Source organism: Cygnus olor, chromosome 1 (genome assembly GCF_009769625.2).
Source record: "Cygnus olor isolate bCygOlo1 chromosome 1, bCygOlo1.pri.v2, whole genome shotgun sequence".
Classification (NCBI taxonomy): domain Eukaryota; kingdom Metazoa; phylum Chordata; class Aves; order Anseriformes; family Anatidae; genus Cygnus; species Cygnus olor.
The window spans coordinates 153742847-153758678 of record NC_049169.1 but is presented as its reverse complement, the minus strand read 5'-3'; the positions used below and the strand labels follow the sequence as shown (position 1 = coordinate 153758678).

General features: G+C 42.8%; 1 long non-coding RNA gene across 1 annotated transcript; it reads left to right on the top strand.

Annotated features, from left to right (window-relative positions):
• The first annotated feature begins 398 nt into the window (after positions 1-398).
• On the top strand, positions 399-3886 carry LOC121063439. Its single transcript, XR_005815979.1, has 3 exons — positions 399-956; positions 1098-1196; positions 2782-3886. It is a non-coding gene; the product is annotated as an uncharacterized LOC121063439 (long non-coding RNA).
• Positions 3887-15832: the final 11946 nt, after the last annotated feature.

Here is a 15832-nt window from a genome sequence, read left to right as displayed (position 1 = left end):
TAGTCTGAAGCATATCAAAGCTGCAGAGTGTGTTGGTGCCTCACCAGCAGGGAGAAGTTCCCGACTCCCATCTCTATGAAGTGGAGCAGGAAAGTACAGCTTATCCAGATAAAAGGACTTTCCTCTGAGAATGTGAATTAACAAGCAAGTTGTAACTGGTGTCTGTGCTTCTGGCATACGATTAGCTCGATTCATGCCCCTTTTACATTTCTAAAGCCATGAAAGCCACCACCCTGGTGAGATCGGCATGCCAGCCCCAGCTGGAAAGTGTTGTGCCCCCACAGCACCCACCTGTGCCCCAACAACCATGCCTCTTTTCAGGCAAAATGCAGAAACAAAACCCACAGAAATGCAGCCTTCTTCTGTGGGAAAGTTGGGCGGAGAGCTATTACCAAAATAGAAGAGTTCTGCATCATAATAACTCCTTGCTCTTGGAGACACGAATAAAAGAAATTTCATGACTTCTTGCTCCGAGGAGTAGAGGAGCAGTAGTTAAAGCTCGTTAGGCTCTGGAGGTTTCAAAGCGGTTGAGTGATGAGATCACCCTTCTCCCAACAGCCGTGCTTGGACGCGATGTGGTGGGAAGGTGCTGCTAGCTCTGGGCTTTGCTCAGCTCCTACAGAGCCCAGTGACCCATCAGTAGCAGCACATACACAGGGACCAGAGCAACTTTGTTGTTCCTGTTGGCAGTGCTATGTCTGTTGAAGGAAAGACTCTTTCCTCTGTACAACTGTCTGCAAGTAATGTGTAGTAATGCTTTCTGTGGAAAGCAGCTGCTATCTGAGATCATTCAGACCTAATATTTCACTGGCAGTTGCGCAGCACACATAGAAACTGAGCTTGACCCTTCTTCTGCCACAGAGAGGCATGGAGCTGATCAAGAGGAGTGGGGCTCTGCTGTGCAGTCCTCTGCCTATATCCCATATGGCACCACTGAGACTGCATCATCTTAAAAGGTAAGCGGAACAACCCCTGGAAGGAGAAAAAAGACCAGTTAGAGGAACAGAGGAAGATGAAAGGTGGGGTCTGTCCCACCTTATGTCCTCTAGGCCTCTTGGCTCCCCACTGTCATCACAAGGTAACTCACCTTCCCGTAGGTGCCTGCTCACCCAAGCGAGGTGAGTGTATTGCCTTTTCCAGGAGCTCAGGAGGAGCTGGCACGACTAACTTCAACCAGGAGACATCCAAGTCTAGGGGTAAGATGACCTCACAAAGAGAATGGGATGCCAAATTTTGGGGCAAAGCCTGGAGCTGGCCCCAGCTGTTCCCAGACTGCATTTAGTGCCTTAATAGTGTAACCAGTGTGGACGAAAAACATACTAGATTAGCTTTACTTGACGTAATATTTGAGTATGGCAGTGTTGCACAGATTATTGCAGCAGCACTAGTATATAATGACTTTACATTGATCTACTCAACTGTTTGGAAATTTTGCTTGAAAGACTTCGCTCCCCTGCAGATGGGCTTTTTTGGGGCAAAATATAGCTGCAGCCTGAATGTTTGTGGTTGTTTTCTACATCTCCAAAACCAGGCTGATAAAGCAGACATCTCACCCCAAATTCTGCAGTTCTGGGAGGGCCATGTGGCCATGCCAGCTGTGGTGCCAGTGCCTTTGCCATCCCTTTTGCCAGCAGAAGCACACGGTGGAGGTGGCAGCCTGCCTCGGAGAAGCCACAGCAGCCAGTCGGGGGCCGTGCCCTCCCAGTGCCTGCTTCCCCGCGGCCACTCATTCCCCGCAGCCCCCTCCTGGTCCTTGGCTCCAAAAGCCTGCACAAGTCCAGCCTACACTCACCACACGCAGTGTAGAAATGAGTCAGTCACCAGGGCTTACAAAGATGACGCAGGCACAGCTGACACGCGTGCATCTAGCATGTGGGGTGGGCGAGCGGCAGAAAATAATGTTGTGCGAGTGAGTGATGTGCCAAATTTGTTTTTCACTTGCTGCAAAGAGCAATTTTGTCTGCTATAGGTGAGCAATAGGCAATTTTGTTTATTTATTTATTTATTGGTAGGTAGGTACAATTGCATAGAAATCTGTTCCACAAATGAATCAGACTGTGTTCTTGTGAAAAAGAGCATGGTCATTTTTATTTTTTAGAAAGATCAGGAAAATGAGGCATATTCAACTACTATACTTCATGTATTTTATTTTCTTGTCTTTCCTGGTAAGTGGACTTTTGATAGGAAATTTCCTTCTTTGCCTTCCTGAAATTTGGAGGGGATTAGTTTTTCTCTTACAAAATTATTCCAGTGTGCCCTGGTTAGTAACTGTGAGTCTTACGATTGTAAAATTAAGATAGGTGATCTCAAGGGGTGACCTGGATAACAAAGGAGAGACCTATTCAGATTTCACCCATCTAGGTCTAGATACTGAATTTTACATGCAGTGTGGTTCACCTGTGTTTTGTTTACTTGTTTTCGAGAAGCTAACAGTGCCTCTGTACCCCCCATTCTCAGGGAAAAGCTGATTTTGTGGTACATAAAAGATTCATGGATTATTATGCTTCAAGGTAGGAGTTATTCTCATGTAAGACAGCTAGCCTTTCTTAGACAAAGAGACACATCTCCTTCCACTCAGTTTTGGAGCCGCTCAGTTAAGTGCAGCACCCTCAGGCTGGGTTTGCAGACCTACCTCCTGCTTCCACCCATTAGCGTTAACCTCTCACCAAAATAAATAAATAAATAAAATTGCTCGTTTTAGCAGATACAGCCTCAGTCACAATATTTATGGGCTAAAAGGTCTGTGAGAACCTGCTGTTTGTGTTCTTTTTTTCACACCAGGCATCTTTCCCTTCATCCCAGGCTGTGGTGGTGGCTAACCAGTGACACATTGCATGATGCTGTCGGACAACACTAAAAAAGTCACGTCGCCACTTTGTCCCAGCATTGAGAAAAGATCCACACTAGAAGAGCTGACTGATGCATCCCCCTCCTGCATAGAAATTTCTCCCAAAACCCCATCTACTACCACCCAGGCTGGGCTCTGTGAAAATCCTCAGCACATTTACCAGGCATAGACTACAACTGGTTGCATTATATCTGACTGATACAGGCCTTTTCACTGTGCTGTCCTCTTGTATTACAGGAAAGCATGTAAAGAGTTAAAATACACTAAAAGATTTCACAGCCCATTTTCTGTCCTTTTTACAAACACCAATTTAGATTTATCACACCAAGCTGGGAACATTTTATGGGACCTCTGACTTAAAACATTGGCAACACATCACCACAGAGGTCTGCCTTTCCTTTTCAAAAAAACCCATGGAAATACTAAGCTGGAACAGGCTGAGATGGCCAGCCAGCTGTCTGCTATTTGAATCCCATGAAAACCCAAATACAGCTGCAGATTCAACTTTGTTCTGGTCAAATACAGCAGTCCTGGAATGTGCTCTTTTCCACTGGGGCATGAATAGTGTCAAAATTAATGCTGCTTTCTTAGCAGTATGGATAAAAAGCTGTGTGACAATTTTCTAAAGGCATGTGTAAATGGGAAATTATTCAGGAGCTGGCTGGTTTCTAAGGAGGTCCCAATAAGATCAATTCCTGACTCTTTTTCTACTGAAAATTTTATTCACTGATTTGGGGAGGAGGGGGGAAAGAAAATAAAGGAACAAAGAGAAATCATGACCGAGAAACTCAAGGTGGCAAAAAACCTGTTGGATCAAGCTGTGGTCAGGGTTAGCAGAACCAAGACATGCTCCAGGAGGAGGAGAAGGAGGAGGAGGAGGAGGGTGCCTCCATCATCCCCACAAAATGCATGACCATTGTCAGAGTTCTCTGTCTGTTACCTGCACCCTGGTTGGGAAGGACACTGAGAACATGAGGAGGGGTTAGGGGAAAAAAAAAATGCAAAACAATGGTAGAATGTGCTAAACCAATGTAATGACCCAGGAGCTCCACCAGTTTTCCTAAGCAGGAGGAAGAGTATGATCACAGTCTATAACTATCAACCTATGGAAGAGGATTTTGAAGTCTCTTATTCTGCAGAGAAAAGCGTAACAGCAGTCAGTGACTTGGTGTTGAAAATAGAAATCTTAGATGAGAAACAGGTCACCAATCGTTAAGTATGTAGGTTCTCTTACTCTGCTTAGCTTGTCGGCTTCTACAGTACTGGAAATTTTAAAATCAATTGAATTTTTTCTAGAACAGATGCTCTTGCTCCAATTAATTTGACGAAAACTTATGGTCTGCCATATGCAGATAGCCAGAGAGATGGTCAGTAATGGTTCCCCTTGGACTTGTAATTTACGAGAATAAAACCGAAATTATTACACGTACTTGATATATATTTGATGCAACACAGAACTCTGTCACCTAGGTGTGAATGCCAATATAATTATGCCCATGATGGATTTGTAGCTGCCACAGCAGGGCTGGCTTGCTCGCTTGTTTGCTTACACCGCGATGCCTACATTCTGTTCACAGCCTATTTCGGGCAGCATCCTGTGCAGGGGCACGCAGGCCTCTCGTCCTCCCACCCCAGCTGTCTGGGAGCTGGAGCAGGGCAGGCTGCCTGAGGTTGCTTGTGTTGGCTTGCCAGGGACCAGGGGGATACCCCGTGCTCCATGCAATTGCACCGGGATTTGGGAATAATAAAGGTTTGCACTGTGGTGAATGGCCTTGGTGCACTCCCAGATGCTAGAGTTAATTCTAGCAACTTGCATGCTGCTTGCAGCAAACAAAATGAGGTCTACAAAATGCTCTTGAGCCTGTCTGATGCAAAGAACAAGTAAAGATACAGGAAAGGATGAGGCGGTAAGATCTTGTGGTTAGATTTGTTGGTAATGCTGACATCCTGGAAGCCTCGCGTTGCTTTTTCTGTGCTGCTTTTTTTCTTACGAGTCCCGTACCCTTGGTCAGAAGGAAATGTTACCTCAGAGTGAGAGTACAGGAAGCATACATTGCGTTTTATTCACATGGAGGATCCTAAACCACTCCAATGCTAACAAATTGGAAAAAAAAATGAGAAGGAAAGAGGAAGCTGGTAAATGTGTAAGGCACATTTTGAATGATACACTGCTAATCCAACTAATTCCCTCCCCGAACAACTTTGGGTCTCACAAAAGTCTCTCCTTTGAATAGAAGCGCCTGAATGAGCTAAAAAATTGTCTCATATAACCTTTTTGTGTGAATGAATCATAGTTCTGGTGCAGAAAGTTAAAAAAAAAAAAAAGTCTTTTAAAAAAATTTACAGCGCGGTAACCATAAAATTTATGTGTAAAGCATACAATGAGTTCCTTTATTAATCTTTATCTTGCAAATCAACCGGTATTATTCCCCCCTGATTTGATCTCGCTTTATTTCCTGTTTAAAGCCAAAAGACTGCCATTTGAGGGCTGCTTTAATGTATGCCCTGAGTGCTATTATATTTGCATAACAGTACCTCTTGTTTTTCACCAACTGCACTGCTTGCTTGCACTGTATGAAGATCTTGATTAGATTTATGGCCGATTAAGAATTCTGCGTGTGAGGCACCCAACCCTGCAGATAGCTCAACATATCTTCATTTTCATTAATGGTCCCGTTTGAGTAAACACAGCCACGAAAGAGTACATAGTTTGGCAGAACCATGCGCAAAATCAGGCTCTTGGGTGTGATTACCCATTAAAAGTTGTTAGAGACCATGGATCGAGGACAGAGCAGCGAGGATGCCTGTGCCAGCCCCCTGGGAGAGCTCCCAACTATTAACCTCATCCCTGTTTGAGAAACATTAAGGGGAACTCAGTGTAGATAACGAGCTGCTCCACGGTTTGATCCTTCAGCAACGCAGACCCTGTGGATAGTCTAGCAATGCTCAAAGCAAGCATTGATGTTATATTTGACTTGCACAGTTTGGAAAACAGGGTACATTCATCATGGACAAGACGGGTTGTTCCGAAGCATTAATATTCTTCACCAGTTACTTTTGACAGTAGATTGATGACTAATGGATAAAGCCAATCTACTACTGGTGATTGATATCGAGGAAATCTTACGCATTTCATGTTGATTAAATTATAGTACTTTCAGAAATAGCTAATACTTCAGCTATTAATATATCCAACCAGAGAAAAATCACTAAATCAATCATGACAGTGTTATCATGGGTCCAAAATAAAGACTTGATTGAAATCTAGAGGGAAATTATTTATCTACATAGGAAAAATTACCAATGAACTTACAGCATGGTTCATCGCTTCTGTTAACAGAGCAGTTCAAGGCAGATAATTTATTTCACAATTGACACATTAGGATATCCATGCTAAGCCATTGTGCAATATTAGAGCATTTTTAGTTCATAAACTTCTGTAGCCTCCTGAGCTAACAGCAAAGATCTCACAAAATGCCTACAAATAAGGTACCACCTTTCCGAAACCAATTTGCATTTTGGATTTGGAAACTTGTCGTTTGCCCCTAGCCCTCTGTGGGTGCAGGAACACCAACAGGCACACTAAGGGGCACTTATCCCTCTTCCCTTGAGCAAGACAGCTTGCCTCTGTCCCACCGGCTTCTTGCAGTAATTGCCAGCAGCCTCTTGAGCGTGGTGTACCAAGGCCCCTGTCCCCTTCCCACACTGCAGACGAAGTGTGCTGGCCATGCTTAGCAGAAGCCACAGATGCTCATGCTCCAGGAGGAAGGATGCCCTGCCACATCACCTTCCTGGCTCTAACTTGCCTCTCTGCGATGCACTGAGAACATACTGTAACCTATTTGAAACCCACCTGCATGCCATCTTTCATTAGTCCCTTGGTTTACAACGCACAGTGCAATATCTTGCCTTTCATCGTGTTCGTTCCCCGTTAAGCAAATCACCCATTATCATAACAGGCAACCCTCCCAGCCCTCATTATTCCAGCTATTAGGTCTTCTTCAGCCTCTTCATTACTCAGTCACACAGATTTGCCTTATGACTACATTTATTGCTCCTATTTTGACACACACAGACACACAGTATACAATGATGACTCAGTCATCATTACCCCCAAAATGACTCTGTTTTTAAATATACGGAGTCTTTCAGAATCCATATACAGACTTCACTCTGTAATGCACTTCCTGCAATAATTTTGTATGCTTGTCTTTCCATTTTGTAAGTATAAATTCATTGTATTAAACCTCAGCAAAGTTAATAATCCTGAAAAATGTTCAAAATCAAAAAGCATTCTAGTTTTAAAGCAGTAAAAATTTTAAATAACCTTTTGAAAAGTCTATATTAATCTCCATTTGCATATTCTCTAAATTTCTATGCTTTCCTTTATTTTCATTAAGGTGAAATTGGCCACTGAACAAAAAACTAACAATAGGCTGAATATATCACGTTCCTGATTGCCAGCATTTACAAATTGGGCCACCTTAGTTCTTTCTCATGATTTTTGCTGGTCTACCTCTATGCCTGTCCCCATCCTGCCTGATGTTACAGCAGCAGCGCCTGAAGGAAAGGAGGAGGTGGGACTGCAAAGGGGGTGTCTGATGTGCCCACACCCTGTACAAACGCTGGGTCCACTGGAGCTTGCCCCAAAAACTGGCAGACCAAACAGGCAGGAGAAACAGAGGAGCCTCTGTGTCCCTCATACTTCTTGTACTCTGTTTGCTTCTTTGAGGTCTTGTCATTCTTGCTCTTCTTTCTCTGCCTCTAATCAGAGCCAGCCTTCTCCCCTTGCCTTTCTCCTTGCCTCTCCTTGCTGTTCTCTTCTTCCTTTCCCTTTTAACTCTGCAAAAATAACTGGACAGAAGCTATTTTTATTTAATTTGAAAGGACTTCTTAACACACTTTCTATCAGTGTTTTTTCCTGGAAGCCAGTTCGTGATGCCTTCATATACCTGTGAAGTGCACCAAGTTCCTGGGAAACTGATGGTCCTTTTTTCATGTGATTCATTGGCATCCCTAATGAGTGTTGCCAGTCTGACCACATCTCTGAGCTGTGCATGCCCTTGCGACCATGAGCTTCTCCTAGCAGGTCTGGTATCATGTGGTGCTTGCACAGGACTCAGCAATCTGAATTTGACTTTAAAAATCCCAACTTCAGCTGCAAAGTGATGGCTTGACACCCTGGAACAATGTAGGAGAGCATTTAAACAGATGCTTAGCAAAAGTCCCATCAAGTGAGGGTTTCTCATATGTTCTGTCTTGGATGCTCTCAAGGGCTGCACATCTCGTGCCTTCCCACCTACCTGCCTTACTCAAGGCAGATATGCTGACATAACACTCTTGGTTTTTCAAAACCTAAACATTTCACTGTGCCTTCAAGTCCACCTTTAACAGGTCTGCAGCCTTGCTTTTAGGAATAACAAAATTAATATTTTAAAATTCCTGTTAACAACGTCTTTTATTATGCTTCCAGAGCTGATCTTTTATACCTTCCCCACCCTCACCATCTTCTTTATCCACTGTCACATACTGAGTGGGCTCATACATTTGTGTTCTAGGCTTGATTTTTAAAAGAATTAACTTTTTATGCTTGTGTTGCACTCCATGTTCATTTTATGGCATTGTAAAGTGCCCTGGTTAAAGATATTTTGAAGTCTGAAGAGAAAAAGTATATTGCCCTAGGCTGAATTCTTGAAGTGGAGAAGAGGTATTTCGTAGTTATATTCCCCAGCCCAAAGTCTAATAGTGCAGCCCAAGAGATGGGCTGCCAGGTGTGTTTCCTGGAGCTTAGGGGTGAGAATTGCACAAAGGCAGCTGTCCCTGCTCTGCATCCCACTTTCAACATGCCTAGTACAGCAGGGGTGGTGTGTCGGCCACCTGGCACAGGCGCTTAAAACATTGGTATCTCACAAACCACTTCTGGTAAATGAAGTACCTCTTTTGGTACGTACTTTACCAACTCTTCAGAAGACTAAGTGACATCCACATGTTAGGTGGCTACATTAGATGGGCTTGTGACAGCTAAAATCAAGTCTTCTACCATGACGTATGTAAATAGGTACCCAGAGCACAACCCATTCCACACATTTGATTTATCCAACACATTTCTTCTCTGAATTTGTGTATTGAAAGGAAAAAGTTTATATAAACCCAAATCCGTACCACTTCAAGAAACCTGCAGTCCCTAAACTTAAGTGCTGATAGGCAGCACTTTGAAACAAAGCTTTCTTCCCTTCTCTTTTGTCCTTGCATGGCCTCTGCCAGCTTCTCTGCTGTTTCTGTCTAGGCCCTTCCAGAAGCTTTTCTGAATCATGTGTTATTTCATTTGACATTTTGGGTCTTGTGCTGCGTCACTGATCACATAGAGAGGAACTCAGCAGCCTAGCTTCCAGGCTTGGTTGCTACCTACAATACTGGCGTACACTGAATCACCAGATCCGTGTTGTTTTTGTTTTGTTTTGTTTTGAACTGCATAAGCCAACCTCAAAAAAGAAAGTAGAACCATGCTTTGTCGACATACATCCAGCAATCTGCTTCAGCATCACAGTTGTTTGTATTTTTGCCCCACAGTTCACACACAACTTCCAAAGGCTTTCAATAAATTCTTGCATATTTCTGGGGATGCGCAGGAAGGTCTGAAGATCTATGGGTTTTCAGTGGCATTTTCATGTATAGTTATAGCTTAAAATGAATTCCAAGATGGTGTTGGCATTTCTACTGCAATATAAATTTGGGCTGTTTTTTCTCCAAAGTGTAATCATTTGTTTTCCTTTCCCTTTTGAAACCCTGGCTTACAGTTAAACCAGGGATCACAGCAAAAGCTGGTTAGCTAGTAACAAGCCTCACACTTTCAGGTAGACAGTTATTTCCCTTTTTCCTTTAGTTAAATGGCAGATACTATTTTTTCATAAACAACCAGGGTAGGGACTGCTTTAATATTCTGACAGCTCAGTGTAGATCTCGAGCAGCAAGGAGAATGTCATTTGCGGTTTGGGTTTTAATATTTATTTGGTGGTATACCAATTAGAAAATCTATCGTCAAAGTCCACAGAGATTTCCTGTGGTTTTACTTTGGAATGTCACCTTAGATTTCCTGAGAAATCTGTAGTATTTATTTAGAGGCTTGCTGTTATTTACCTTGCAATGGATTTAGTACTAAGAAGCCTAAGGGGAAAAGCAGTTACCGTTCTATTTGGCTTAGTCTGAAGTTTGCAGTGCTACAGTCTAGGAATGGTATATTTTCTCTAATTTTCCTGAGAGTCTATCGAACTCAACGTGAATATTTTTCTGACATTATATCTCGGTACTGATCTTTCAAAGAAAGCATCGGTCTCATGCTGTTGTTCAATATATAATGAGTGTTGCAAACAGCACTGACATCAGAAAAACTGCTGCGCTCACATCAGCATGCTAATAATTTGGATTTTGCCAGCTGCCAGAACTAGACCTTTGTTAGCACTGGGCATCTACAGGTGTGGAGGATTCACAGAGAAGAGGGCATTGTCAGGCCAGTGAATCAAACTTACTAACCCAGAAGAACAATCTGTCAGTGTCACCGTCAGACTCAGCTGTTCACTCTAAGAAGCTGAAACCCATGACATAGTTCATTTTTCAGCTGTTGAGCACATTCACATAATGTAGCTCATTCACTGTGTGTTGCCTACTTCACGTATGAATGTGCATTCACTTGAAAAGCCCATGAATACCCTTAGGTTTACAACACAGATACTGTAGTGTGGTGCATTCAGCTTATCTGCATAGCTTTAGGATGTGCATGGCAGTATGAATTAATCAGAAGTAGAATGGTTTTCAACTTGAAAAGACACCAAAATACTACTATGAATATTTAGTCACTTTGTAAAATACAACAACAACAAAAATCAGATTCTTGTACAGAATCTGAGTTGCTGTTAATTTCCTCCAAAGCTGAACCTGAATGAAACCCTCCTTTTTCCCCATCTAGAAAATACACGCAATAGAAATCCTCAAAATAAATAAATAAATAAATAAATAAATCCTCATATGTACAGTGTATTAGTATTTGTAAGATATTCTTATAGCTGTGATAGTATGGGGATACACAGAAGGCAAGACTGGCGGGTAGAATGAATATTCATTACCTTAATATAAAGTATGACATCTACATACAGAGGTTACCTTGATATTATTTTGTTTCTCTTCATCACTAACTTTAATGTATTTATCTCTAGAGAAAAAATGTGCTTGTCATCTGAAAGGAAATCTTGCAATTTTCTGGATAAGATGCAAGAGCACTGTAATTCTATCCCTGTTTGGTAACCAGATAGCCCTACTCTTTTTTCGGATCAGTCCTGATGCTGCAATAATCTTTAATCAATATATTAAGTGTTGCGAGGGCAGAGTTAGCAGCTGGCTGTCTTCACAGATGGTGGAGGGAAGTCCCTTTGCATTTTCAGTGACTGAATCCTGCATATTTAGTACAGAGGTCTAGAACAGATTGGTTTCAGGTATGGAGCAATCACTCTGCCTGTGCTCTGGCTAGCTAAACATTTTTTATGGTACTCCAGACCTTGCCACTTCTTCCATGGTCCACTATATTTTCTATAGTCACAAAATCCTTGCTGACTGGCCCTTCTGCCTCCACCCCCAGCAGAGAACAGCTAAGGCAAAGGCACATCAAGACCCTTGCCGTCATGCTGAAAGAGCCCCTGCTTTCTCTGGGCAGAGACTAAGATATTCTATCACAGCTTGTTGCAAGAGTCCTGGTAGAGCAGATCCTTGCTCTTTGGACCAGAACGTATGTTTGTCAAAAGCTGACAGCCAGGAGTATGTCATTTAATTCTATGCATATCCATTGTCCTGATGTGACTGAAAAGCGTGATACGCAAACCTATGTAAAAATCTAGGACAAAAACAATTTAAAAATAAAAAATAAAATAAAGTAAAATTAAATAAAGTTAAATTAAAATAAATTTTAAAATAAATTAATTTTAAATTTTTAATAAGTTTTAATAAATTTTAATAAATGAATTTTATTTTAAATTGTGGAAGATAAGGAAAAAAAGCAATTTTTTTCTATTAGCTGCATTTCAGGACCTATCGTTATGCTCCCCTGATGCTCTATGGATGGGAGATATAAATGCAAATGACAAATTTGACAGTGGTCAAATGTATAGTGTCCTGGACAGTTACTTCTTGGTAAGAGAAGCAAGCACATAAGCGTATTGTAGCACGACTGTGTGGAGGCATCAACAACCATCCTTATTCCCTGAGGCATCCTAAGAAATCCTGAGGGACATGACTGACTATGGGAATAACCATTTATGAGCTTGCAAAAAAAAAAATCTGTGGAGAAGAAAAGTGTAATGTTCACTTTACTTGACAGTAGAGAAATATTCTGTACATTTTAATACTTGGACACTTACTGTTTACTCATTTCTCCTGCTGTTTTTCCTTTGAATTATGCAACATCAGACATATATCAGCACTATTTCCTACTGGACTGCTGGAGGCCACATGACACACCTTCGGCATCTGAAATGTCCCTAGAGTCTTGTGTTGAGACAATTCAATTGCTCCTAAGCGGTATCATTATGAGGAGCTGAAGAGACCTCTGGACTTTGTTGGCTGTATTATTAAATCTCCATTGCAATGGGATGCAGGTACCAACACTTTGCCTCTTAAGCTGAGGTGTCTGCAAATGTCCACACCCAGCCTGGCACAGACTGTACCAGCTGGAATCAGGATGGCAGGGCTTTGCAGATCAGCTTCTCTTGGAGAGCAAAAAATGATGGAGCTTCTGAATGCAAGCGTTAAACACGGGTTAAATCACACAGTCTGTCTGAGAAGAGATGAGACACATTAAGAATCATGCCTGAGGTTATCTGACAGGCTCTCTGGAGAAATTTAACTCTATCTGTGGGCTGGGGTATTTCTATCAGAACCACAGACAATGCGTGACTCAGCGGAAGATTACGAAGATATCCAAAATATGGAAAAAACCTCAAGTGTTAGTGGCCTCTCCAGTAATGTGGTCTGGACATCCAGGAATAAAAGTCCCAGAGGCAAAGTGAGCTGACCAGGGGGATTCAGATCATAGCTGTTCAGCTGGAGGAGGAGGGGGTCAGCAGGAGACCACAGTACTGTTGGCACCATGCATGAACTCAGTGAATGTTTACAATGGGCCTTCAAAGAGAAGGTTGATACAAAACAAGGAGGTAAAGGTAAAACCACCAATTAAACTGCAACAAAGACAAGAATCACAGAATCACAGAATTGAAGGGGTTGGAAGGGACCTCGAAAGATCATCGGGTCCAACCCCCCTGCCAAAGCAGGTTCCCTAGAGCAGGCTGCCCAGGTAGGCGTCCAGATGGGCCTTGAATATCTCCAGAGAAGGAGACTCCACAACTTCCCTGGGCAGCCTGTTACAGTGCTCTGTCACCCTCACTGTGAAGAAGTTCTTTCTCATGTTGGTGCAGAACTTCCTGTGCTCTATCTTGTGGCCATTACCCCTTGTCCTATCCCCACAAACCACTGAAAAGAGGTTGGCCAAATCCCTCTGTCTCCCACACCTCAGGTATTTATACACACTGATGAGATCCCCTCTCAGTCTTCTCTTCTCCAGGCTAAACAGACCCAGGTCTCTCAGCCTTTCCTCATAGGAGAGATGCTCCAGGCCCCGTATCATCTTTGTGGCCCTCCGCTGGACTCTTTCCAGGAGATCCCTGTCTTTTTGGTACCAGGGAGTCCAGAACTAGACAGTACTCCAGGTGAGGCCTGACCAGGGCAGAGTAGAGGGGGAGGATCACCTCCCTTGACCTGCTGGCCACGCTCCTTTTAATGCACGCCAGGATCCCATTGGCCCTCTTGGCCACCAGGGCACACTGCTGGCTCATGGTCAACCTGTCGTCCACCAGGACCCCCAGCTCCTTCTCCTCAGAGCTCCTCTCCAGCAGGTCGTCCCCCAACCTGTACTGATACGTCCAGTTGTTCCTTCCCAGGTGCAGGACTCTACACTTGCACTTATTAAACCTCATTTGGTTTCTTCCTGCCCATTTCTCCAGCCGGTCCAGGTCTCGCTGAATGGCGGCACAGCCTTCTGGCGTGTCGGCCATTCCTCCCAGCTTTGTGTCATCGGCGTACTTGCTGAGGGCAGACACTATTCCCTCATCAAGGTCATCGATGAAGATGTTGAACACGAGCGGACCCAGCACTGACCCCTGGGGAATACCGCTAGTCACAGGTCTCCAGCCGGACTCTGTGCCGCTGATCGCCACCCTCTGAGCTCAGTCAGTCAACCAGTTCTCAACCCACCTTACTGTCCACTCCTCTATCCCATACTTTCTCAGCTTTGCTATCACGATGTCATGGGAGACAGTATCGAAAGCCTTGCTAAAGTCAAGGTAGATGACATCCATTGCTCTCCCCCCATCTACCCAGCTGGTGATGCCATAACAGAAGGCAACGAGGTTGGTCGAGCAAGAAAGGAATAATTCAGAGAACTGAAGATGCTCAAGTCAAAAGGACAGATGGGCTGTGCAACTGGAGCAAGGGTCTTTGGTACATTTTCACATTCAGAAAAGGTGCTCTTTGAATAGAGAATAGCAAATGGGGCCTTTTATGCCTCATTTTCTAAGAAAATGAGAAAATATCCTGTTATGGCGGATCATTAGTGTGGTCTCAGTGGTGTATAAGGCTTTAGAATAGCCTTCAAAGGTAAGAACAATGAAAAATGTGAAGAATGAAAAACAAAATTATAAAAAGACAGGTTTATATGAAGTATACACATAATATCTTTCCTTGATGGGACTGATTTTTCAGACAAAGGAAATATATGTATTGCTCTATACAGCCTATGGTACTGTGTTGCATTGGAAACCATTAGTGAAGATTGGCATTGGGACAGGAAATGTGAAGCAGAAGAAAGCAGATAAACATAAGATTAAACCAAAGGAGTGAAAAGAGGACTGCTGGCTGGAGAGAGCTTTTCAATAGAGTTTGTCAAGGTTCAGTCTCAGGACTAAACTTGTTTTCGCTAATGTACTCGCTGCAAAGTCAGAGTGTGCTAATGAAGTGTGCTGAGGACAGTTACATGCAAGGTATTAAATATAATGGGGAAAAAAAATGAATGACTTTGCAGATTCCCATAATAGAAATGGAATTACATGAAAAAGCATGAAAGGTGGGAATAATGGACATCCAGACACATAATGAGATTTTCTGCTATAAACCAATGGTACTATGTAGAAAGGACAAAAGAAGGAAAGGATTTGGAGGTATTTATCATCTTAATTGTGATAAGTTACCAATTTGATGAGGCTGTGAAAAAGGCAAAAGATTGGTATATCTATCAGAAATGGAGAAGTATTAATGCCAACACATTAGGCATCAATGAGATATCATCTCTACTACTGTGTACATTACAAGATATGAGTTCAGGAAAGATGAATGTGAGCTGAAAGATAGACTATTGGGAAGGCAAATAAAATAAAAACTATGTTATAAGTGGAGCTGTTAACACCATTTTTTGCTCAGCCTAAAGAAGACAAGTCTGAGGCTGGGGAGATGTGCTCTGTACAGGAGCAAAGAACCGGGACAGAGAGAGTAGAGAATAAGTGGGGCTAAAGCAGCAAAGAAAAACATGTGGCCTATGATACACGAAGACCAGGCCTGAGAATTTTGATGTTCCCTTTGTCTTATTCACTGCATGTTGTATTTAGTTTGGCCTACTGTGCCAGTGATTGGCTGTGTTCATTGGAGTTGTGCTGCTCCATCTGGCCATAAACAATTAAAACTGCTCTTGCAAACAAACAAACAAAAATTAGACATCACAAAAGCAAGTAAGAAGAGCATTAATGCATGTGGGTCTTTAAAATGTCAGAAGCAGTTCCAGGGAATATATGGACAAATAGATGTGACTGTTTTTCAATGATGAGCTGGGGAACAAGTGATTCTCCTGTAGATGGGATGGGGTCTGTGCAAGAAATCTCATGAGAGATCCAGCAT